General features: G+C 48.1%; 1 protein-coding gene across 2 annotated transcripts in view; it reads left to right on the plus strand.

Annotated features, from left to right (window-relative positions):
- Positions 1-24,041, plus strand: part of NXPH4 (neurexophilin 4) — an 86,286-nt gene that overhangs the window by 16,198 nt on the left and 46,047 nt on the right. Inside the window, exon 2 of one of the 2 annotated variants that reach the window (XR_004425806.1) lies at positions 460-788. The exons of the other annotated variant lie outside the window; for it this stretch is intronic. The gene's annotated coding sequence lies outside the window, so the exon portion shown is untranslated. Of the gene's footprint in view, positions 1-459; positions 789-24,041 lie in introns of those variants that run through there. 2 annotated transcript variants of the gene reach the window in all.

A 24,041-nucleotide genomic window follows, 5' to 3' on the forward strand; every position in this document is an offset into this window, starting at 1 on the left:
ATGGTGTATATATCAGCTTACTAGAGCTGTGGGACTAAAGAATGACAGGACACCGGCTGCTCTGTGGTGAAACAAGATGTGCATTTGCCTTCCCCTGTTACACACAGCTTGGCTTACTTACATGAGCCATCCTAGGCTGTTTCCTCTCTAAGGACATTGGTAGTTTCTAAGTGTGTGCTGCCGGTGTGGATTGCAGAGAATGATATCTGAGTTAGCTGATCCAGCTTTGCGGCAAAGGGCTGAGATAGATGGCCTCTGAAGTCCTTCCAACTCCTGCAACGATTGCGTTGCCATGCGCCTATCGCTCCCGTCACCATAATCTGCTACAAATGAACATTCAAGGCAAAATATTATCCCTCCTTAGCAAATGCTCATGTGTTGGCGACACAGGTTTTTAAAGGTCGCCAGCGTTGGCGCGAGACCCCGGGAACAAATGGTTCGTGTCTCTTTTCTTCGTAGGTGATCGAAAAGCCCTTTCCTCTCCCCACCCCCCCAGCCGAATCGCTTCCCCTGTTCAGCATTCCTCCTCTGCTGCCAAGGCTAAATGGCCCCAAGAAGATGAAAACTTTTCTCCGCGCCCGACTGGATTGATGCTAAAGAAATAATCAACCCCCGGATCGCCGGGCGAAAAGCCATTCGGCAAATGAGCACCGGGACTGCAATCTCGGCTATTAAGAGCCGCCAAGGCTCACTCTAGGATTGGAATTAATTTCCCCCTTCTTCCTCCCAGGGCCTGTTGTGGGGATGCTATAAAAGCTGCTGCTTCAGCTCTTGAGGGGTGGTGGGGAGGGGGAAACTGTCCCATTGTGGACCTGCTGTCTCTATATCTCTAATCCCTCCTTCAGTGCTGGTCGCAGGCAGCTGAACTCACACAGTTAGCACTCACAGTGGACAAATACTTTTTAATTTCTTTCGCTCCCCTGAAGGGCAGAAGAACATCTGCCACACACACACACACACACACACACACACGTATCTGCATCTATATCGCAGACACAGAAAGTCTGTGCTCCACTAGGTCATTGTGCATGTCTGTTTTAATAAATTTTGTGAGGGTTGGAATGTGTCTTCCTTATGTAGTTTTTGTTGTATGCTGAAGATGCACATCTTTACCCCAGCTTTATATATACATATGTAGGGCCCATCCTATTACCTTGACTTTTTTTTAAAAGCTGTTTTAATACTGCATTTTAAAGTTGTATCAGCACTCCCTGGGAACTCACGGTGAAGGGTGGGCAAGAAATCTAATAAATAATAAGAGTCACAAATTAAGTTTGTCAAAGGAAAAGCCTTTGAGGAAAAAAGAGGGAAAACATCTGCCTCAACCACAAGATTCTTAAAATACAGATGATTTAGCTCTCTGAATAGGGTATGATTCACAGAGATCAAATCCAAATCACAAGAGCAGCAGATCTGAGGAAAATCTGTAAGGGGAGATTTAATTTGTCACCCCGAGCAGAAGCCTGGGCTCTTGACTTGGGTGACCAGATCCATCAGGCCAGCATAACCAGAAACAAAGATGGCAGAAACTCATGCGGGGCCTAAGGAGACCTCTGGAGTCTTTACTCATGAAGACTGACCACCCCACCCCCAGGAACCAACCCCTTCCACTCCAGGGACCCACATCCAGCGTTAGAAACTCAGATATATAAGCTAATCACCAAAGGGCATCTTAAACATAGGAATACCTAGGCGCCATTTTATTTGCAATGGATATTATTATTATTATTATTTTCTATACCACTTTATATATATTAGAAAAAAGATCTCAAAGCAGTATACAACACATTAAATCATCAGATCAATCCAGAATAAAACAGATTAAAGCTTCAAGGGAAATATTTCAGATCTAAGTGACGTTTTGCTTTCCCCTTATTTATTTGCCTACTAAATTTATATAGCTGCCACATAGCAGATGTACTCTAGGACAGTGATTCCCAATTATGGTAACTACCGTAATTACTGAGGACCCCCTATTTTTCAAAAGCCAAGCCATGGACCCCCTACTTTGGAATTTTTTGATAACCCTATATGCTAGCGTAGCTTGGGGGGGGGGTGCCCAAGGTGAAACACAAGTCCCAGAGCCCAGCGTGCTGCTCCCAAAAACAGCACGACCAGTGGCGTAGGAAGGGCGGGGCGTAGGGGGCGGGACACCCCGGGTTCCAGGGGAGGGGGTGACACTCCCCGTCCCCTCCTGCCACTCCCCTGCTGCCCGGCACCCCGTCTGTGCTTCTTTACGGACAGACGGGGCAGCCCCACAACCCGCCGCTCACTCGCCGGCTTGCCATGGGAGCAGCAGCGCCTGCCTGGCTGCAGTACACATGCCCAGAAATTCCGGACATGCGTAGTGCAGCCGACGTGCGCCGTGACATCACGATGCACGCGTCATGATGCCCCGCCCCCAGGGGGGTGCCTCCGCTCTGCTGCCCTGGGCGGCAGAGAGGCTTCCTCCGCCACTGAACACGACTAAGGACTGGGCTCTTAGTCCACTGAGCTGCTGCATCCACCCCAGCTGCCAGAGGGTGGCCGTGAAGGATGCAGCTATCACACACTGGAGGGCGGCTGAGGGGAGCAGTGGGCAGATGCCCTGCAGGCACTGTGCTGCTCAAAAAAGCAGTGTGGGGCCTGCAGGGTGCCAGAGCTGCCTTTACATCACGTGCTGGCTCACTCCAGCTGGAGGGCGCCACACTCACTGCGTCCTGCTCTGCGGCCCCCCAGGTGGAGGGCACTGGGAGGGACACAGTTCCGGCAGTGCAGCCTGCCCCATGCACCCCAGTGGCTTCGTATGCTGCTGACAAAATGTGGGGTAGCCCCTAATAAGGAATGGATTTTAGGTACCCGGTATACTAAAAGACAAACTAGGGCTGAGCAATATCTCGTTTTCAGCATCGTGATATATCAGCAGCTAAACATGATATTGAAAAACCATACACCACTAAAACCACAAAATTTTATGATATCACCATGCAAAAATGACAAAAAAATTGTTGGGGAGGGAAGGGGGTCCCTGAACCCCTAATTGGGAACCACTGCTCTAGGGAGTCAGGGTGGTGCTGTGGTTAGATTCGTAGCCTACGACCCGGAAGGCCAGGGTTCTAATCCCCACTCAGTCATGAAGCTCACTGGGTGACCTTGGGCCAGTCACAGACAGTCTCTGAATCTACAGGGATTAACTGAGGAGGGAGGTGAACTATGTACTCCTTTGGAGAAAAAGGTGGGATATAAATGCAACAAATAAGCTCTTCTCCTTACCTGCTGAAGAAAGCCGAAGGGGCCACCCAGATGGAGATGTCATTCGCCAAGCTGGCATCCAGAGATCACGTAGTTGCAGTTGGACCCGCACCAGTCGCAAAACACGCCTGCTGCCCCTGTTAATCATGCTGCCCGAGGCAGTCTGCTCACCTTGCCTCATGGGTGGGCTGGCTCTGCTCCCATGGTTCTCTAAAAGGACTAATCTGCTTAGCTTCCATTATACAGTTGTGTTGTGTGTCATAGAATCCTAGAGTTGGAAGAGACCACAAGGGCCATCCAGTCCAACCCCCTGCCAAGCAGGAAACACCATCAAAGCATTCCTGACAGATGGCTGTCAAGCCTCCGCTTAAAGACCTCCAAAGAAGGAGACTCCACCACACTCCTTGGCAGCAAATCCCACTGTTGAACAGCTCTCACTGTCAGGAAGTTCTTCCTAATGTTTAGGTGGAATCTTCTTTCTTGTAGTTTGAATCCATTGCTCCGTGTCCACTTCTCTGGAGCAGCAGAAAACAACCTTCTCCCTCCTCTATATGACATCCTTTTATATATTTGAACATGGCTATCATATCACCCCTTAACCTTCTCTTCTCCAGGCTAAACATACCCAGCTCCCTAAGCCGTTCCTCATAAGGCATTTTTTCCAGGCCTTTGACCATTTTGGTTGCCCTCTTCAGATTATTCTCTGGACCCTGCGAAAGGTCTCTCTGGCACTGTCAGCAGCGAGGCTGAACAAGCACAAAGTGACCACAATATAATCTAAACACCTCCGCTTACAACTCCTTCCTTTCTTTTTGCAATAATTGGGTTGCCACAAACTTAAGCAGGGGTTACCCAATGCTCATCAAATACTTGTTCAGTAGCCCAGAGTGGATCCAGTGAAGCTTTCATTTTTCAGAGGGCAAAAGGGAGGTTGAAGAGTCCACAGCTAAGCTGAGGTTTGAACATGATACTTCCAGGGTCAAGAGTCAAAGGGTGGTTCTTAAATTACAGGAGTGGAGTGGGGTATGCTACTGGTTAGCAAGGGAACTAATTATGCCAGATCTTCCCAATTGACTGCTCCCGCCCATTAATGTTATTGGAGTATCATGGGATGGAGCCATAGGGAAACAGCAGCCAAAGTGGAACCTTTCCTGTAGAATCTTACAAAATGCAAAGGTGTATGCATGCAAGCGCGCTCAAATTTCTCACACCCAGTAATTCATGACTCTTGCCTCCAAGCCCTACTAAAATGAGAAATTTTGCACAAGTACGATTGCGTACTAACAACTCACATCCATTTCACTGGGGCGAGAGACATTTCTAGTGGATGGAGCCTTGTATGTTTAATGCCAATACCACCCAGCTGCCCAAATAAGCCACGTTACACCAGTGACACACCATATTTAACATGAACAGTGCTCCTGCATTTCTGCAAGCATCTGTCTGCTTCAAATGTTGCTCCTTTCTCTTTTTTTAAACTGGAGTACTGGAGCACTGCGTGGTTTTTAATGGGTAATAAACAGAAGAGCAGAATATCTAAAGGTAACTCTGTGACCTCCATTAATGTCATGTCTGAACATGTTAAACAGTTTAATGGCCCCATTAGGGTCCCAGCTAATGGTCTGAAGGCACTAGATATAAATGGTTCCATCTCTGAAGCAAAAGTAGAAACTGCCTTGGCACCCTGGAAATGCTGCTTGAAGGAACAAGGTTCTGAGAGGTGTATGGTACCCCTTCACCTTCTGTTGCCTTGGTTGGAGACTTTTTCCATCGTGATGCATTTTCAAGGCCTATATTGCCTTCTACTGATCAGTTATCAGAAGGCTTCCTGTATCCCCAGTCTACAGATTGGAGAATGGATGCACAGAGAAATTGATGCCTCAGTATCACATGTTCAGTTTCAGTATCTGCTGACTCCTGTATTAAAGGCTAGAGAGGGAAAGGAATTGAAAAACAAACTGGTAAGGGTGCTTAAATTTTATGGAGCACTATTCCAGAGTGTATATGATTTCAGTCATACTTAACAGGAATCCCATAAGGTTGTTGTTGTTGTTCAGTCGTTCAGTCGTGTCCGACTCTTCGTGACCCCATGGACCAGAGCACGCCAGGCACGCCTATCCTCCACTGCCTCCCGCAGTTTGGCCAAACTCATGCTAGTCCCTTTGAGAACACTGTCCAACCATCTCATCCTCTGTCATCCCCTTCTTGTGCCCTCCATCTTTCCCAGCATCAGGGTCTTTTCAAGTGAGTCTTCTCTTCTCATGAGGTGGTCAAAGTACTGGAGCCTCAACTTCAGGATCTGTCCTTCCAGATAAGGTAGCCGAATACAATTCCTTCCATATTATAGAATGCCTAGGGGCACCTGCTGAGAGACAGCAGCTTGCCTAAGACCATCGATTCAGTTTCTGGGGTGAGTCAAGGTTTGGACTGTGGAGCTCTCTACTTGTAATTCATCCACTATGGAGGACACTAGCTCTCCAGATGTTGCTGGACTCCCAACTGCTATCATCCCTGGCCACTAGCCATGCTGGCTGGGGCTGGTGGAAGTTAGAGTCCAACAATGTCTGGCATGCTGCAGGTTCTCTATGCCTGCTCTACTACCCTGGCGCTCAGGAAGGACCTTAGGCTAGGCAGCGTGAGGGCAGGAAGGGCGTGTTTTTACCCCACATAATGTCGGGAGTGAGATGTGACTTGGTGCATTTGTTTGCTGGGAGTTGAGTTCTCTGGTTGAGATGAATGGGAATGAGTGGATCTGGGCAAGTGATGGATTCTTTGGATTTAGTCCCGTCCCCCGTCCCCCGTCCCCCCGCTTTCTGAGAGAGGTTGGACTTTCAGCCTTCTAATGCTTCAAAGGACATTTGGGGTAGTTTATTACCACAACTTTTTCTGAGTCATTGAGATAAAGGCTGTATGGAAATCTAAAGCAGAAATAAAAATGAAGAAGAACATCTTTTCTTCCAACTCTCATCACTGCAGGTCTCTCACATTTTAATCTTTGGAACATCCGGGGTGGGGTGGGGTGAGCATTGCCAGCACCTCTGTACCCGCCCTGTTCATTCTGGGAACTGAACAGGGAGAAGAACAGGACAACATCACTCTTGCCCTGCCTTGCTTCCCCCAAAATCTCCCTGTTCTTCCAGCTCAGCCATCCTCCTCTGACTGCAGTTGTCCACAAAAATAAATCATCCCTCCTGGTGCCTCTGCTTTGATTTCTTTTTTAGCAATATTTCTCACACGGTGATTTTCATCTGTGTTCCTGCTCTCCCTCCCGTGGCCCCAGGAGAGAGCAGGGTTATGTAGATAGAGAGGGTGGGCAAATAATGTATTGTCCCACCTGAGCCAAGCGAATCAACTCTCTCCCTAGAGGGCCTTTAAGATGCAGTGGGGCCTGCTGTTTGTTTTGTTTAACTCCTTAAAGCGGATGTAGCCGAGCGAAATCAATTGGGTAGGCAAACATGGTATGGGGGAGGGGAATAGCAATCCTGGGATGGAAGATGGTGGGAGGAATTGAGGGCCAGGGGTGGGCCTGAGATTCCACAAAGACAGACTCTTGCTGTTTTGGCTGTGTCTTGGGGAACGGCGAGCAACCAAGGTGGGATGGCCTGTGCCTGTTTTCTGTACGTTCAGCAATATTGTTTGTGTGTTCCGGGAGCAGGGAAGGTCCTTGTTATTTTAAGCTTTTCCCTTCTTGGAATTACTTGGGGAGCCTGGGGAGGCCTTTGCTCCCCTCGCCACCCTCTGATGCCCCACTTTTTCATTCCGATGCCTGACCTTATGTGCCACCAGCAATCGGCTCTCATACAAATCAAGGGGCGTGCAGCATGGCGGGGGGAAAGGGAACTTGGAAATGCAATTTATGACCCTTCCCGATAAGATCTTATAAAATTTCCTGGGCACACTCGAAATTACATTTCCATAGCTCCGTCGCACTGATCTCCTTGAGTATATGATACTTGCCACTTTTATGGCTACATTTATTGCAATAATAAAGCGAAATGGTGGGGCCGGTGGTGGCAACGATGGAGAAACAGGGAGCGTCGAGACATTTCATTTCCCCCATAGCAGCAGACAAAACTTTTGCTTTCGAAAAGGAAACACCCAGCTGGGATTCAGGCCTCTGTTTGGTGCCCTGAGCTGGGGGTGAGCCATGGTGTATCCCAAACCAGTTTCCTTTCCCTGCTTTATGTATGGTGCATGGAGTAGAGGAGTGAAGAAACAGAAGGGACGAAGGGAAGGGCTGCAGCTCGGTGGCAGAGTATTTTCTGTGCATGCAGAAGGTCCCTGGTTCAATCTCTGGCACCGTCAGGCAGGATTTTGAATCTCCCCAGTCTGAGACCCTGGAGACACACGGCCATTCAGTGCCAGCAGTACTGTGAGCTGCTGTGGGTTGGTATAAGGCAGCTTCCTAAGGCATTCTGTTTTCTAGTTTTTCTTCTTTGTGGTGTCTCTGCAGCTCCACATTCGGGTTCTGTGCCAAAGCAGAACAAACCCTAGCCAGGGAAGTGGCATTGCACTACCAGGGTCTGCCTGGGGCATTTAGTTGGGGTCTGTATCAGCTCTATGTGTACCCCAAATTACAAGGTGGTTCATTATTCAGAGAAGGGTCTCATAGAACCATAGAATTGTAGAGTAGGAAGGGACCTCGAAGGTCATCTAGTACAACCCTCTGCAATGCATGTTTCCAAGTCAGATATGGTGCCATTAACGAGGCTGATCTGGTCCCCCAAACTTCTGAGTGGCTCTGTGATTGTTAGTTTTTTTTCTCCCCCTGAGAAATAGAACCAAGCTGACCTACGTAGGAGAGGGAATCTTTTGCTTTAATGGGCAGGTCCATACCCTCCAACATTTCTCTGTTGAAAATAGGGACGTCCCATTCCACAATGATAATTTTACTATTTATACCCCACACATCTTACTGGGTTGCCCCAGCCACTCTGGGCAGCTTCCAATATATATGTAAACATAATAAAGCATTAAACATTTAAAAAACCTTCCCTATACAGGATTGCCTTCAGATGGCTCGGGGGTCGGATAACTTCATACCCTCCAACATTTCCCAAATGAAGATAGGGATGTCCTAAGGACACTGGTTGGGTGTGCAGGTCTAGCTTTAAATCACAGCTAACTATTTCCCCAGTGCACTCCAATCAAAGTGATTCAAAGGAGTGTCTGTTTTTCACATGGATCTATGGCTCTCCCATGGCAAGTCAATGGAGAGCTTTCCCATTGCATTTCCCAAAATTGGGTGCTTGTGTATGGAGCTCTTCCCCCAATGATCCTTGGGTTAACAGGGTCATTGTTGGAGCTGGGTGGCCAGCTGGCTATGAGAGACATAAAATCAGAGTCAGGCTAGTGGTTTATCTAGGTCTACATTGGCTGGCAGTAGCTCTCAAGGGTTTCAGATGGGGGACAGTCCCAGCTCTGCTTGGGGGGATGCTGAGGAGAGAGCCTTTTGCTACCTCACCTTTTGCTTTTGGAAGTCCTATAAGAAGCTGCTGCAGGAAAGGGGCTGTGAGCATCATCATGGAAGGGCTGTTTAAGTAATATAGTTATATGTATAGTATTGAAATGTGGTTTTTTGTTATTATATCTTTGTTTTGCTATCTTATTATGAATTGTTTTTACTGTGCTATTGTTTTGCTGTGTTATTATGAAATTGTTTTTGTGGTGTTTGTTTGAAATTTATCCCTGTTTCTTTGTTGTATGCTGCTTTCAGCATGGTTTTTTGTGGAAAGGTAAAGGTAAAGGGACCCCTGACTGTTAGGTCCAGTCGCGGATGACTCTGGGGTTGCGGTGCTCATCTCGCTTTATTGGCCGAGGGAGCTGGCGTACAGCTCCCGAGTCATGTGGTCAGCATGACTAAGCTGCTTCTGGTGAACCAGAGCAGCACACAGAAACGCCGTTTACCTTCCCACCGGAGCAGTACCTATTTATCTACTTGCACTTTGACGTGCTTTCGAACTGCTAGGTTGGCAGGAGCTGGGACTGAGCAACGGGAGCTCACCCCATCATGGGGATTCGAACCGCCAACCTTCTGATCGGCAAGCCTTAGGCTCTGTGGTTTAGGCATACAAATAGAATAAATGAAAGAATGCAAAGCAGGTGCTACACCTCTGAGCTATGGCTGAACTGTCCAATCTGAGAGCTCACCAGAGCTAGAACCCATCATTAATTCTTGAACAAACCTGGAATGCATGATGTGATAACAATAAACAGTGCCATTGAGCATATACAGAGTTCCTTTCCCATCACCGAGTTACTGCAACAAATCAGCAAAATGATTTAATAGTAATGATTTCCAGGGTAAAACTCATAAATTATAATAGAGCATGTTTAATATTTGTAAAAAAGCATTCCAGGGCTGTGTTCAACCTAAAGTTCTTCTTCCACTCTGCTCCATGTGCCCTACTCCTCTCCTTTTTATGTGTTTGAACAGCATCTGAGAATCACAACAGCATTTACATAGGCTTTCAGAAGTTTAGAGTCTTAGTGTTCTTTATAATACCCTGTAAAGCAGATTTAAAGGGACGCGGATGGCTCTGTGGTCTAAACCACAGGGCCTAGGGCTTGCTGATCGGAAGGTCGGCGGTTCGAATCCCTGTGACAGGGTGAGCTCCCGTTGTTCAGTACCAGCTCCTGCCCACCTAGCAGTTCAACAGCATATCAAGTGCAAGTAGATAAATAGGTACCGCTCTGGTGGGAAGGTAAACGGCGTTTTCGTGCGCTGCTCTGGTTCGCCAGAAGTGGCTTAGTCATGATGGCCACATGACCCAGAAGCTGTCTGCGGACAAACGCTGGGTCCCTCGGCCTATGGAGTGAGATGAGCGCGCAACCCCAGAGTCGTCCGTGACTGGACCTAATGGTCAGGGGTACCTTTACCTTTAAAGCAGATCAGTATTGGCCTCCCTCTCCCACTGGCGGTATTTAAGGAAAGCGCTTCTGGACCAGACCAAAGACCTACCAAGGCCAGCCTTTGGTTTCCTGCAGTGGCCACCTAGATGCCTCTTGGGAAGCTTATGGCTCTGTGGTAAAGTGCATGTTGCACAGTGCTGTCAAGTATCCCCTTTTCCCCGGGATTCTCCCTTATTTCAAGCAGTTTCCTGCTGCTCTCCCTTATTTTTTATTTCCCTTAAATTTCCCGTTTTTAATGGAAGCAGCTCCTCCCCTGCTGGCCAGGGACTGGGTGGGAAGACCTCGCCTACTTGGAGAGAAAAGCCTCAGCCCTCAAAGCAAGTGGGAGCTGTTTCCTGTGCTTACAGGGGGGTGTATTCCTCCCCCTGCATCAGCCCCTATCCGTTGCCGCCGAGCCCCTCAGCCGGCCAATAGGGTTAGCTGGCGGGCGGAGCCTGGCTGCCTTTGAGCAGCTGCTGCTTCCTGTCCTGTTTTGATGGGATCAGACAAGAAGACGATGGGGCTCTATCGCGCAGAGCACATGGCTGCCCTCCTCTTTGCTGACTGCCCTCCTCTTTGCTCTGCTCTGAGCCCGAGCCCGCTTGGAGTTTACATTGCTGCTCCACCCACTTTTGCTTCTGGCTCCGCCCACCACTGACATGTGACTGTCCCCGGGATAGGTGAGACTGCTGATCCCTTATTTTCAAAACCTAAACTTGACAGCTATGATGTTGCATGCGAAAGGGTCTGGGTTAATTTCCTGGCATCTCCAGGTGGGTCTAGGAATATCCCGTGTGAAAGCTGCTTGTCAATGCAGACAAAAACTGACCTAGATGAACCAATGGCTTTAATTGGTACATTAATTATGTTCCCACTTGCAGGATCAAGTTTCAGACAGGGTATGTGTGCTGAGGGTTGCCCAAGGCTACTTGCTCAGTTCAGGCCAGAGCCCAGATAGTTTACCACTCATTCTCTCATATATCCCTGCTCAGAACTGCCTCCCATTGAGTTCAGTGGGACTTAACCCCAAATAAGTGTGCATAGGAAAGTATTCTGCCCCACTATGGCTGCTTTCCCATAGTCCTTCCCCACTATGTTAGAGCTGTAATAGTTCCATCCTACAACTGCAGCCGTTCCGTGGAGGAGAGAGATTGTTGGAAAGTAGCAAGCTCACATTTTTTTTGCTCCTGCTAATCAGCCAAGTCTAGGCTGCTTGGCTCTCAGGATGGGGAATCTAGCCCAGGGGGGATTAAACCCCCAGCCTCACAGGCGAGGATGAGCCGGGCCGCAGCCTGGTTGTGTTCTTACAAGGGAATAATAATAAGTCTTAATAACCTGCCAAGGCGTGCGCTCAAAGGAGAGAGCGGTGTGGAGATTTCGAAGTGATGAGCCTCTATCGATCTCACTGCTGCCGGGGATAAAGCGATGGATAAGGTCTGCTTTCCCAGAAGCTGCCTTCTGCCTTCTGCCTTGGCTTTAGGGGATTCTGTGTTCGTGTGCCTTGATCCCAACCACCTACAGCTATTTGCTGTCCTCATCGTGGACTCATCCTCCTTTCTCCTGATCTGATGCTGAAGGCCCCACTTGCACGTTTCTCTGCCATTCCAGCCTTGAGCCGTTCCATATCTGTGCTATGTCTTTCTAGGAACACCCTGGGATTCAGCTGAAGATTTGATGCATTGATTATGCCCCTACTAGTCACTGCTAGTCCACTTGGCAGACCAGGGGGATCTGTGGGTGGCCTTTCAACATTTCATAGTGCAAAATGGGGTTATTCTTGTCTACATCTAACAGTTCTGTTCACACATCCACAAACACTGACTTATCTCCTAGTTAGCTACTGGTTATTATACATATAGTTGCTCTCCCTACTGCCCATTCATTCTGCCAGATTCTCCTGCATTGACTTCTGAAGGAGTGTGAATAGACCATACCAGTTTGATCTTTGCAATTTTCTCAACACTTTTAGCAACCTTTAATTTCTCGATAAGCAAGAGGCACACTGAGATGTGTCTGGAGAGAGGGAGGTGGCTTCCTGACTGATATGAAGGCCAGCCAATCAGAGCTGATCACAGCCCTGCTCTAAGAGAGGGGAGAGCTGCTTTATGGTTGATTGATACAGAACTGGCCCATTCATCCTGTTCCTCTATCTCATTCTGCTGCCTATTCCTCCCCTTCAATCTTTCAGTTACTGTTCTTGACCTTCCTAACTCTTAGGTTCCCTATAATCTAGAATTTGCCAGCCAGCTTTATAATTTTTTTGTCTGTTCCTTCTTCCACAGGACATGTGTGAGGTTTTAATGGTAGATACCATTAACTATCTGTTATCGCAGAAGCCAGCCTGTTTCTGACCAGTTTGTGCCCTGAGCAGTTTGAATGTTTAAGCACATTCTGTGACACCACACCAGTTTAACCAATCAGATGCCTTGCTGCAAGTGCAACACAGTACAGATTTAATCTGTATAGGCCTCAAACATAGTCAGGTAGAGAGAAGAGACTCCCGCTGGAGGTGTTTCTGATTTTTGTTTTTACTGCAACTCATCACCTGGAAGGTTGGATGAGCTGACTATGTTTAAAATTGGCTTGCCTTTTCATCCGGGTAATCAGTTGCAGTAAAAACTCGGGAAAACGCCCCTAGCTATACAAACACTTTTACCCGTATCTGTACAAATGGCTGTCTGGGATTGTGGCCTAAAATATTTTTTTCAGCTGTCTACAAAACTAGCTCCTAGAAATTTGAAATACGTTTTCCAGCCTGATCCCAACCCACTATTCACCTGTCCTACGGTCTACATGCAATCTCACATGTGGGTACACTGTGGGGATTCACTTGAAACCCTTCATGTGTTGAAAGGCATCACATGCGTAGTGCTTCTTCTTTTCCACCACTGATGCGTTTTCTGGTCATGCTGTGAGCAACTGTGAGCAGGGGCCTACAAGCATACCAACAGATACATGAAAGGGAGGACGTCAAATGACTCATGACTCCCTCGTGTAATAGGTAGGTATGTAAGGACTCTTCTCACAGAAACCCAACACAGAGAAGATGAGCACTGGGCATACCAGGCAGTATTAGAAACTCAGATATATAAGCTTGGCACCAAATGGCTCCTTAAACCAGGGTTACAGGTGCCAAAATGGAATGCCTAGTTGCCATTTTTGAGCCAGATGACTTTTTGCTTCCTGAATTCCTTAAGATTGTGCAGATAAAATACAATGGATAGAATTAATCTACAGGATGTGTTGCTGGTGTGTGTGAAAACAGTCAAGTTCCAAGGATCCCCAGGCACATACCTCCAGATGGTGGAGGCAGACATCTTCACTTGGTTGCAAGTGGCTGATAGCCAGGTGCAAAATGTGCCTGGCAAATTTCGAACGCTGATGGCAGGAATGGGACTAACCCCCACATCGCCCCCCACATATGCTTCTAATGCATGAGAGGGCTTCTGTGACTCACTGAGGAGGCTGGACGCACCATCAGCCTTTTGTCCTCCCCGCCTCTGGCAGAGAAATTAAATAATGATATTTTCATATCTGGGAGCAGTTTGGGCTTCCAGCTTTGCTACTTCTGCGGCAGAAGGTTTTAAACCACTGATATGCCAACAGCAGCAACATCCCATTTCCTTTGACCAATTGGCTGGTAGCTGTTGCCAGCTTTTTATGTATCATATCCATAGCTTTCCTTTCTCTCTCCATTTACTGGTTTCACTGTTCATTTATTCCTTTCTATCCCTCTTTTTTTTTTAAACCACCCGATGAGTCACCCAGCTCAGATTCATTGTCCTCTTGGCGGCTGCTTCCCCTCACTGCTTTTCCATTTTGCAGAGTTTGGTGGTTAATAATGTGGGAAGGGGTGTGTGTGGAATTGAGTGGTACCTCCTCTCTCTTTCTCTCCCTCTCTCTCCCTCTCTCATTCCTCTCCCCTCTGTTCCTGATTTCCTCCAGGCCAAAGATGTTCAAACACAGAGAGAGGAAAGAAAGAAAGAGAGGGAAAAGGCAGGAAACAAGTGACAGGGATAGAGCACAGAGAAAAGGGTGGGGGGAGAACAGTGATGAAATATTTATTAGCTGGCATGCGTTCCGGGCGCATTAATAAAGCAACCACATTTGCATGGTGCTCCTGTCAGGAGTGGTGGTGAGGTGTCTTATTTGAGGGTGGGGAAAAGGAAAGAAACACACTGGGATGTGGCAGAAGAGTGGGTGTGAGAGAAAGAAAGAAAGAGAAGAATGTGACGTCCTTACAAGAGAGAGATTTAGGACCTGGACACTGTATGTGCAAAATGCATGCTGGATGGTTCAGTCAGTGGCTATTAGTCATAGTGGGTACGTGGAGCCTCCAGTTTCAAGGACAATATGCATTTGAATGCTAGATGCTGGGGTCAACAGCTGCAAAGGGCTATTGCTTCCAAGCCTGCCATGTTTCTGGCTTCCCAGGGCAGAGCTGTAGCTCCCACGGGGAAGGGGGGGGGATGCTAGCCAGTTTTTTTTTGCCCCAGGTGAAGTCTCCAGAGGGGTGCCCTTGAGGCTTCCAGCCTGTGTGTGTGTGTGTACAGAAATGCGCATGGTGGGGTGCCATACAGGGTCTTTGGCCTGGGTGAAATAAAGCCTGGTTTTGTCCCTACCCAGGGGGACTGTAAGAGGCAGTGCTGGTCCAGAATATAAGCAGGGCTCTTCCCACATTCCTCTTAGGTTCTGATGGAACATAGGAAGCTGCCCTATTGCTCCATCTAGCTCAGTATTGTCTTCAATGACTGGCAGCTGCTCTCCAAGATTTCAGGCCAGAGTCTCTCCCAGCCCCAGCCCCAGGGACTGAACTTGAGAACATCTGTGTGCAAAGGGTCAAATGAAAGCAGAGTGGTTTCTGCAAGGGCCTCTTGAGGGTCAAGGAGTGCAGAAGCTAAGCAGCAGGAGTTTCTGTGGCCTGCATCCTAGGAAAAGCATCACCGGCTGGTTTTTTGCATGCCTAGCTACCATTAGAGTCACAAAAGCAACACTGGTGAAATAGTTGGCAACGCTTGAGGTATGCTGCCGTTGAATACAGACATTCAGTTCTTAGCATCGTGGCCTACAGGCACTGATATGACCCACTTGGGGCTACCTAATCTTCATGAATTGAATGTTTAAACCTTAAAACAACAACTGCTCATGTAACATATTTTAGTCATTTAATTCCCTAGGTTTGATTTTGCTTTCTGGGAAGAAGTACTTCCTTTTGTTTGATGCATAAAGGTTCCTAACTTTTTTGGGGGGGGGGGCAGAACTCACGTGCCTTCCGCAGGTGCTTAGCATGCAGAATTTCAGCCACCAATGCTTTTAAGGTTATGGGAAGAATCAACTGTTGAAGTTCTGAGTGTGATGTAGCTTGGGAAAAGCCTAAACTCAGTGTAAAGGACAGAAAAGGTGAAGTAGGGGTTGTATGTTGGAATCTTGGTACTTCCCTGATGAGTAGGAAGTTTTCAGGAGTACCTTTTAAAGGGTTGGTTGTTTCCTTGCGAGGAACGAGACCTGGAGACATAGAGTGTTTTTGTATTGTTGTCTCCCCTCCCTGCAAATACAAGCTGAAAAGTGGGAAGCAGGCAAGCATCTAGACAGATGGTGCTAATCTTCAAAACAGTGTAGATTTCCACCCCTCAAGCATCAGCATACTCTTGTAGCCCTCCAGATCTCCTGATCAGCCAGCTGCAAAAGTTGTTGGTTCTATTCCAAACTGTCAAACTGTTGCCTTCAGCATGCACTTCAAGCAGGAAAGATGTGTGCTCAGTAGCTTGGTGTCACCAGCCATCAAAGGCCATCTGGCAAGAAGCTCCAGCTCCAAATAATACAGAAACGTGAAGAAAAGGTCATTTTGCACGTCTAGAAGAGAATGCCTGCAACACAATCCTTTATCCCTTGTTTGCATTCTCTCTCTCTTCTTTTTCAGCCTGTGTTGTTCCCTTCCTTCCAGTCTTCCCCCCCTTCATCTGTCTTTGCTGTTATTCCCTCTCTGCCCCCCTCTACGTGCTTTCCCTAGAAACTGCTCAGTCCCCCTCTAAGGAGGCTCATCTTTTGCTCTGAACACTGTGGTTGGTATGCCAATCCTAAGCAGACGCTCCTGTGTTGCACCCAGGACCCGCCTTCAGAGGACCAGCTTCCTGTTAGGGTCCCTTCGACATTTCCATCCGGCACTTTCGATCTTGCTATAGCGAATCCGATTTCCTTTCTGCGTTGGGGAAGGGCAGGGTGGCTAAGAAGAAAGAGAAGCCCCCCTGGCGACGGCAGCTCCATTAGCGCCCACGACTAATTGTCAGGGTGGTTTTGAAATTAAGATCAAAGCCTTTGAAGTCGGGGTCGCGAATAAGCGGGTAGGCACCGAATGCCAAGCGCAGTGAGTCCAGCCAGGAGCTGGTTAAGCAGCGTTTAGGAAGGAGCAGCAGCCGGGATGTAAATGAAATGAGTCTGTAGCTGGCTGGTTCCCCAAACAGACGGCCAGAGACCGAATCTCTTTCAAATGCCTTTGATTCTGGGTTTACTTTGCAGAAGGTTGGCTGTGTCTTTACTAGAGTGCAGCCCATGTGAGAGAAGGGAGGGAGTTAGCAGTGCAGTTTCTTCGGAGTGGAAAGGCAGTAGGAAAGATGGGGGGGTATCAGTGGGGGTCGTTTGGAGCGGATCAAGAGGAGGAGAGCTCCAGACGCAGCTCTCAACTCCACACTTTTTAAAGGTCCAAATAAGGCCTGTTTAGTCTCAAAATTTGCATATTCATCAGAGAAGGATTTTTCCATAGAATGGGTATGCAAATTATGAAAAAATCAATGTGGTTTCACTATTTTCCCTCCTAGTTATGGAGACAAAGCACTGCTCATAGGGAGCTGTGAAAAATGCCAGTGTGGTGTCGGACTAGAGTGTCGGACTAGAAACTGAGAGATCAGGGTTCAAATCCCCACTCAGCCATGAAGCTCGCTGGGCGATTGGGCCAGTCACTGCCTCTCAGTGGGGTAGTTTGTCATGTTTTAGGGAACTCCTAGCAACTTAAAATAGGGCTCTGTGTGAATATGCAATTTATACGTGGTAGTTTAGACTTCCTCTCAACGGGTTTCTCATTCCTTTCCAGGCATGGTCCGCAATTGAAAGTTCCGTCTCCAAGCACCCTTATCTTTTGCTCTGGTACTTTCTCTGCGAAAACCCGCTCTGTAAGGCTCAACCGGAGCAAACGTCAATCCATGAAAACCCGAATTGACGTTTGCTCCGATTCAGCTTTAAAGAGCAGGTTTTCATGGAAAAAACTTGGCAAAAACAAACATATGAAGAAGAAGAAGAAGAAGAAGTGGAGGAGGAGGAGGAGGAGGAGGAGGAGGAGTTTGGATTTGATATCCCGCTTTATCACTACCAGAAGGAGTCTCAAAGCGGCTAACATTCTCCTTTCCCTTCCTCCCCCACAAGTGGGGCTGAGAGACTTCAAAGAAGTGTGACTAGCCCAAGGTGACCCAGCAGCTGCATGTGGAGGAGCAGAGACGCGAACCCGGTTCCCCAGATTATGAGTCTACCGCTCTTAACCACTACACCACACTGGCTCAGACACCTCTGCCTGAAAAGAGTGGGGCAAAAGATAAGTGTGGATAAGCCCTAACTATAACCCTCCTTGAATTTCACAAAGAACTGGATGCCTGTATGATGCATCCAGTCCTCCTGGATCATAGAACAATAGCTAATGTAATCTTTTTTTCTTTTCTTGCCTTTGTGTTTTCTGACCTTTGTTCGTGTGTATGAGCATTTGTGCGACCATTAGCTACAAACTACTGATGTACAAACTATGCATTAGTTGATCACCAAGCCTTGAAATTGAAGGCAAACTTGTTATGGAGGCTGCAAACTGAAATGGGTCATGAGGAACTTAACATAACATGTGCACTCAGCCTGTTATCCTAGCTCTCTTGATCAACTTGATGTATACCTCCAAATAAAGTACATAATATGACTCTGTGTGATCAAATACTCCCCCACGGAAATCAAAACCAAAGCTCCCTGCTCATGGAAAACTAGCACATCACTTAGATAATGAGGCTTGGTCCCTTCTCCTTAGCATGCTGGCATTCCATAGGCTGGTCTTTCCCAATCTGATGCCTGGCAGATAATTTGGAATACTACTCCCCATCATCCCTGGCCAACAACCTCTTGAGTGAGGGTACCAGATGGGGGAAAGCTGCAAGAGTGAGTTTTTGTGGAGCATAGGAAAGAACAACCCTGTAGTGTTCTCCCTCTCTTCTATTGTCATATGTAGTTACTAGTTGCCAGATTTCAGGACTACAGCTCCCAGCATTCCTGAAGGTTGGTGATGCAGGCTGGGACTGGTCATTTGGAGGGCACCACATTGACTAACCTTGCCTTGTGTTGTTGAGCCAAAATGTTGGGTGCTTCCTGCCCCAACTCATCATTGGCTGGTGGTGTTGGGAAAATACTCAGCACCACGTCCATGAGGACAGGGAGGAAATATTACTGTATATTGCAGAAGGCGGGGAATTCAACAGTGGGGTGCCATCTTCCACCATAAGTTCCATCCCTTTTGACTCCCTGCCAAAGTCATCCAGTTCCTGTGTCTGCATCCCAAAGTGGTGAAGGCACAGGAGGACTGTCTTACCTGCCTTTTCTCCGTGCTTTTGACCTACCTGCTCCAGGCTCTGGGCAGTCTCAGCCCTCAAACTGGCACCCAACCCTTGTGCCACTCATTCCCCGCTTTGGTCACCCACCTCCACCTTGAAGGACTTGCCCCAACTTGCAGCTGTGGCCTCTCAGGAGCCTCTCCGTATGCAGTCATATGCCTACTTACCTGAGAGTAAGCCCCACAGGATTCAAAAAGACTTACTTCTGAGTAGAAATTGGTAGGATTGCATTGTTAGGCACTTGATGTGCATATATTTGTTTTGCATATACTTGATTTGCACGTTCAAGTGAACAAACTAGTGCTGTGTGTAAATTTTCTACTTCATTTTTTTTGGGGGGGGGGGAGAGGACCTTTCTCCATCAGTTAATGAGAAAAGAAATACCAGCTGAAAATTATCAAAAGGGGGGGGGAGAAAAAATGTTGGTGAAATTCTCACGGGTGAGGTGCAGGGTTTGGTTGCATTTAGCTTGCTTTCAAGGGAGTTGAGGGGTCTTTGCGAGTGTCCTTTCTTTCATTCTGCAATTCAAATCTCTCTGGTGGTCTGCATTCTGAAGCTTTCCTGAGTGCCTGTGCTTCCTGGAAACCCAGTGATGTCCTCAGCCGGGCTTTTTCTGTACACACAGAATGCAGGAGTGCACCTGACGGCTGCTATTGTTGCTTTAAGTCAGGGGTAGTCAACCTTTTTATACCTACCGCCCTCTGATGCATCTTTCTTGATGGTAAAATTTCCTTACCGCCCGCCAGTGCTTGATGGAAGGAGGATTCAGTTTGTGCCGCAGAACCCCCTCCCGCCCACCTAGAATCCCGAAACGGCCACCAGTGGGTGGTAGGGACCAGGTTGACAACCCCTGCTTTAAGGTGAAATCTTCTTACTTTTAAAGAAATTGGTGCAGAAAAAAATATTTTTAAAAAGAAAACCAGTGAGCTCACTCATCTCAGACGCTCAGTGGTCAACCTCTCCAGCCCCCCCCCAATATTTCAATAAAAACCAGTGAAGGCTGGTTCATAAGGGCAGACAGAGCCCCTCAGCCAGTGCCCCCCCCCCGGCTTGGCTTCTTACTTACGAACCACCCAGGGTGGCACTGCCTGTGGCCTCTTCCTCATCCTTAGCCTCAGTGTTTCCCTTGCAGAAGTCTGCATGGAGGACGGAAGGGACCAAACTAGAATGAGCTGCTGGCTGGCCTTGCCTCTGGCTCTGCTGCCCCTGACTCTTGCTCCACCTGCCGCTGGTCTTCCAGGGGAAGGCGCCATGGGCGTACCGAAGGGGGGGCAGGGGGGGCAGCTGCCCCCCCCTGGAAGCAAGCTGCCCCCCCAGAAGCAAAAATGATCGGCATTCTTTTCCGTATTTTTTCCCCCATGAGCATTTGTTTTCCTGGCTGGGCACAATTTCTCACCCTTTCCCTCCCTGCATCCTCCCTCCTCCACCTCCCCTAGAAGCAAGCTGCCGCCCCCCAGCAAAAATGATCAGCGTTCAAAACTTCAAAGCATTCCCCCCCCCTAATTATTTTTTTCAGAAGCATTTCCCCACCCGCGATCGCTCTCCCCCACTGCATCCTCCCTCCTCCCTCCCTCCTCCTGATGCAGCCATTGGCTAATATCGCTGAGGCACAGGCCAATGGGTGGGCAGCTCTGCAAGGCTGAGAGCAGGAAGAGGGCTGGCTCAGCACGTGCACGTGTCTCCTCCTCGGCCCCTCTGCTTTTTGCTTCTGCTTTCTGCCTCAACACCAGCCCAGCGCAGTAGTCCAGCAGCAGTAAGTAATTTATTTCTGGGAACTTCGTGTATAAGAAACCTTTCTGAAAAGTTATAGCTTTCTAGGTCCTTTCCTTAGGTTGTGGTCAAAGAGATAAAATGTCCTTCATAATTCAGTCCCCCTCAAGTCCTTTATGGGAAGAAATTGTTGTGGCCAATTGGCCATTGTGATGCATTGACAATTTGGTCTCCCATAAAACATCCTTTTGAAATAAGCCTGCAGGGGGTTGGTTGGGGTCTGAAGACAATAATGTCTGAAGACATAATTAGTTTAAAAAAAGGAGGAAGATAATAATAGTCAAGAAAGGAGAGAATAAAACTCAAATCTAAACTCTGAAAACCCAGATTTCCATCTTTCCTTGCCAGAAAGCAGAGTTGGTCTGAACTCCAACCCATTACACCAGTATTAAAAAATAATAAAATTTATGCTCCAACGCTTGCAGACACATTGCTTTCATACCTAAATTGAGAGTTGGAAGGGACCCTGAGGTCACCTAGTCCAACCCCCTAAAATACAGGGTTCACAACAAGATTTGTACTACCAGAGAGAGACACACACACTTGGATAAATACCTACTTTATATGGAAGCCTTTAACACAGATGGGGTGCTTATTATAACACATAAACTACCCAAGTTGGGCAAAGTCTCTAGAGAAGAATTAATAGTTAATAAAGATAAAAGGGAACACACACAGGAATTGAGAATGGATGAGTACCTTTCACTTATATTTTTAATTGGCAGTGCCAGTAGGCCACGAGTTTCTGCAGAGCTCTAACTTTTGTAACAATGTGTCAGGGGCAAGGGGACATTGTCTAGAGGGGCTCCCTTGAGGGCATAGATTCGTTCCTTACTGCTCAACTTGGGAGACTTCGGCGGCCTGTTTTGGTTGTGGACCGTGTTATAAGAATTTTTAAGGTCTTTCATATTTATATAATATATATGTGTTATTAATGTATGAAACAAATAAGGCCACATGTCTGAAAACAGCACAGGAAGACAGGCCTCATTCCATTTTTACTCCTAGCTGGCCAAGTGTTTTCATCTGCAGGGAGGAGGTGAGAAGTCTCTGCCTGAGTGATTCTCTGGCATCCAGAGTGCCAGATGATGGGCCATTTCCCTCACAAAGGACGACCATTAGCTCTACCGGCCATGGCAGGAAACCTTTTGTTTTACAGAAATGTGTGTCTGGGAGGGGTGAAGGAGAGATGGCACAGGTGTGGAAAATTCCCAAGTTACCTCCTCTGACCCTCCCAAATTTATTTGCTAATTTATTTCCATTTATTTCCATGTGCTTTATATTGGATTTCTTGGGTGGGGCCTGTGTTTTGGCACCAAAAGTACAATATTTGGGGGAGGGAGAGACTATGGGAAATTGCAAAGGGGGCGTCCAAAAGAGTAGTGGTGGGTTTTTGCAGGGATAAATAAAAGAAGAGGAAAAGAATGGGATGTGTGTGTATGTGTAAGGGGTTGATTTCAGGGAGCCGAAATGGCACCGGGAGATGTGTGTGCATGTGTAAGCAACGCTGAAGCGATTTAAGATGCAGGGTGCATTTTGGGACAGGTGGCAACCCAAGCAGATCAGAGCCCTGCTTAATTTGCTTTGCTTCTCCACTATGGCACTTTCCTCTTTCCCCCACCTCTGTGGCTTCTCCTTCCCTTTGCTCCCCAGTCGTATCCATATGGCGGGCGGGGATCTTTGTGCCATGGGGCGCTGCTGCGTGCATGTGGGGGGCGCCGGAGGGATCGTTGAACCATGGCGCCAGGTAGGCTTAAGACGGCCCTGGGCGTGACCATGGCTTGCCCCCCCCTAGTTTTGATCCTGGGTACGCCCCTGGAAGGCGCCATGAGGTAACCTCTCATGCGGGGCTTCCTCAGATCAGGATTTCTGGGGGAAGGTTAACTGGAAAAATAAAACACACCAGCACCCCTCTCTCACACACATCCAACGAAAGTAGGGAGAAGTGTCCTGTGAAAGAGTCAGAGGAACAGAGGGCACTTTCACAGGTGAACTAAAACTTCTGGGAAACTGGATGACACATTTCGGTGCAGAGCATGGGAGCAAATTGCTGGCGCGTCTTCTCTTGCCTCCCACGTGCATTCGCAACAGGACTCCCCTGTGGCTCCCTCCCTCCCTCCTGTCTGCCTCCCCCCCCCCTTCATGTCCCAGCAGCAGCGGTTTGTTCTTGGGCTGCTCTTGTCAGGCCCTGACAGATGCAGCTTGCTGTGCCATTTCTTCTGGCCTCATTGAGGCAATCGCATTAAAACCCTCTCTGGTGTCCTTCCCCTAGCCAAGATAAATGGGATCTGTCACCAGCTGTGTGTTCACTCCTAACCCTTTGGAAATGCCACGCTGCCTGGCTCTGAACTGCAGGATGGAGCAGGGAGAGGGGGGGCAGGAGGGAGGGGGCAGGACGGGCCAGGGAGGGATGTCCCTTGCAAGCGCCAGTTAATCTCATTACACCCACGTAGGTGAAGGTGTTAGGGCTCTGCTGGGTCATGGTGAAGTACAGAGGCTAATAATAGGAGTCCTGAGCGTTTCTATCTCGCTTTGAAGAGTTCACATCCATTATCTCGTTGCATCTGTAAGGTGGGTCAGTGTTATTATTGTAGGTCACTGGCAGGCAGCAGGGAGACTAAGGCTGGGGAAGAGTCATTTGTCTAAGACCATCTAGGAAGTCTGTGGAAGAGGCGGAATTCGAACTAGGGACTTGTCTTGGAGGACAGTCTTGGAGGCTTAAGCTGCCCAGTCACATTTACGTTTTCCCCAAAGTTCTCTATTAAACAAAAAGCTGGTTCAGGGGGCTGCACACAAATGAGTGTTTGCAAGGATTTGTTTGGACTAAGGAACCTGTCACCCTCCAGAAGTTTCTGGACTCCAGCTCCCGGCACCTTCCAATGGCCAATGGCCAGGGATGATGAGATTTGTATTCCAACAGCACCTGGAGGTCACAGGTTCCCCATCCCTGCCCTAAATGGACTGGGCCTGGCATATTCCAGGAACATATCCCTGCGCCCCTGTCTGTCTTCTCAAGCATGGTGATCCAAGTCAGGCCCTGCTTTAGAGCTGAAGTCAAAATCGGGTGTGTTCACGTTACCTCCTTAGGGTGCAGTGAAGTCCTCGCCCCTGTAATTTCACACCTCTTTCCCCCCACTAGCTGTTTATATCAGCACAGCTTCATGTCCTGACTTATTATAAGGCAGCCTCCTGGGCTCCTAAGCAAGGGGCTCCTCTGGGTAGTCCTCTTCCACATCTTTGCTTCATGCGAGGTAGCGCAGTGTACAGTGGTACCTCGGGTTACAAACACTCCGGGTTACAGACTCCGCTAACCCGGAAGTAGTACCTCGGGTTAAGAACTTTACCTCAGGATGAGAACGGAAATCGCGCACCAGTGGCGTGGCAGCAGTGGGAGGCCCCGTGACCTAAGCGGTACCTCAGGTTAAGAATGGTTTCAGGTTCAGAACGGACTTCTGGAACGAATTAAGTTTGTAACCAGAGGTACCACTGTACTTCTCAAGGTTGTGAAGTGAAAAG

Source organism: Lacerta agilis, chromosome 2, assembly GCF_009819535.1.
Source record: "Lacerta agilis isolate rLacAgi1 chromosome 2, rLacAgi1.pri, whole genome shotgun sequence".
Taxonomy (NCBI): domain Eukaryota; kingdom Metazoa; phylum Chordata; class Lepidosauria; order Squamata; family Lacertidae; genus Lacerta; species Lacerta agilis.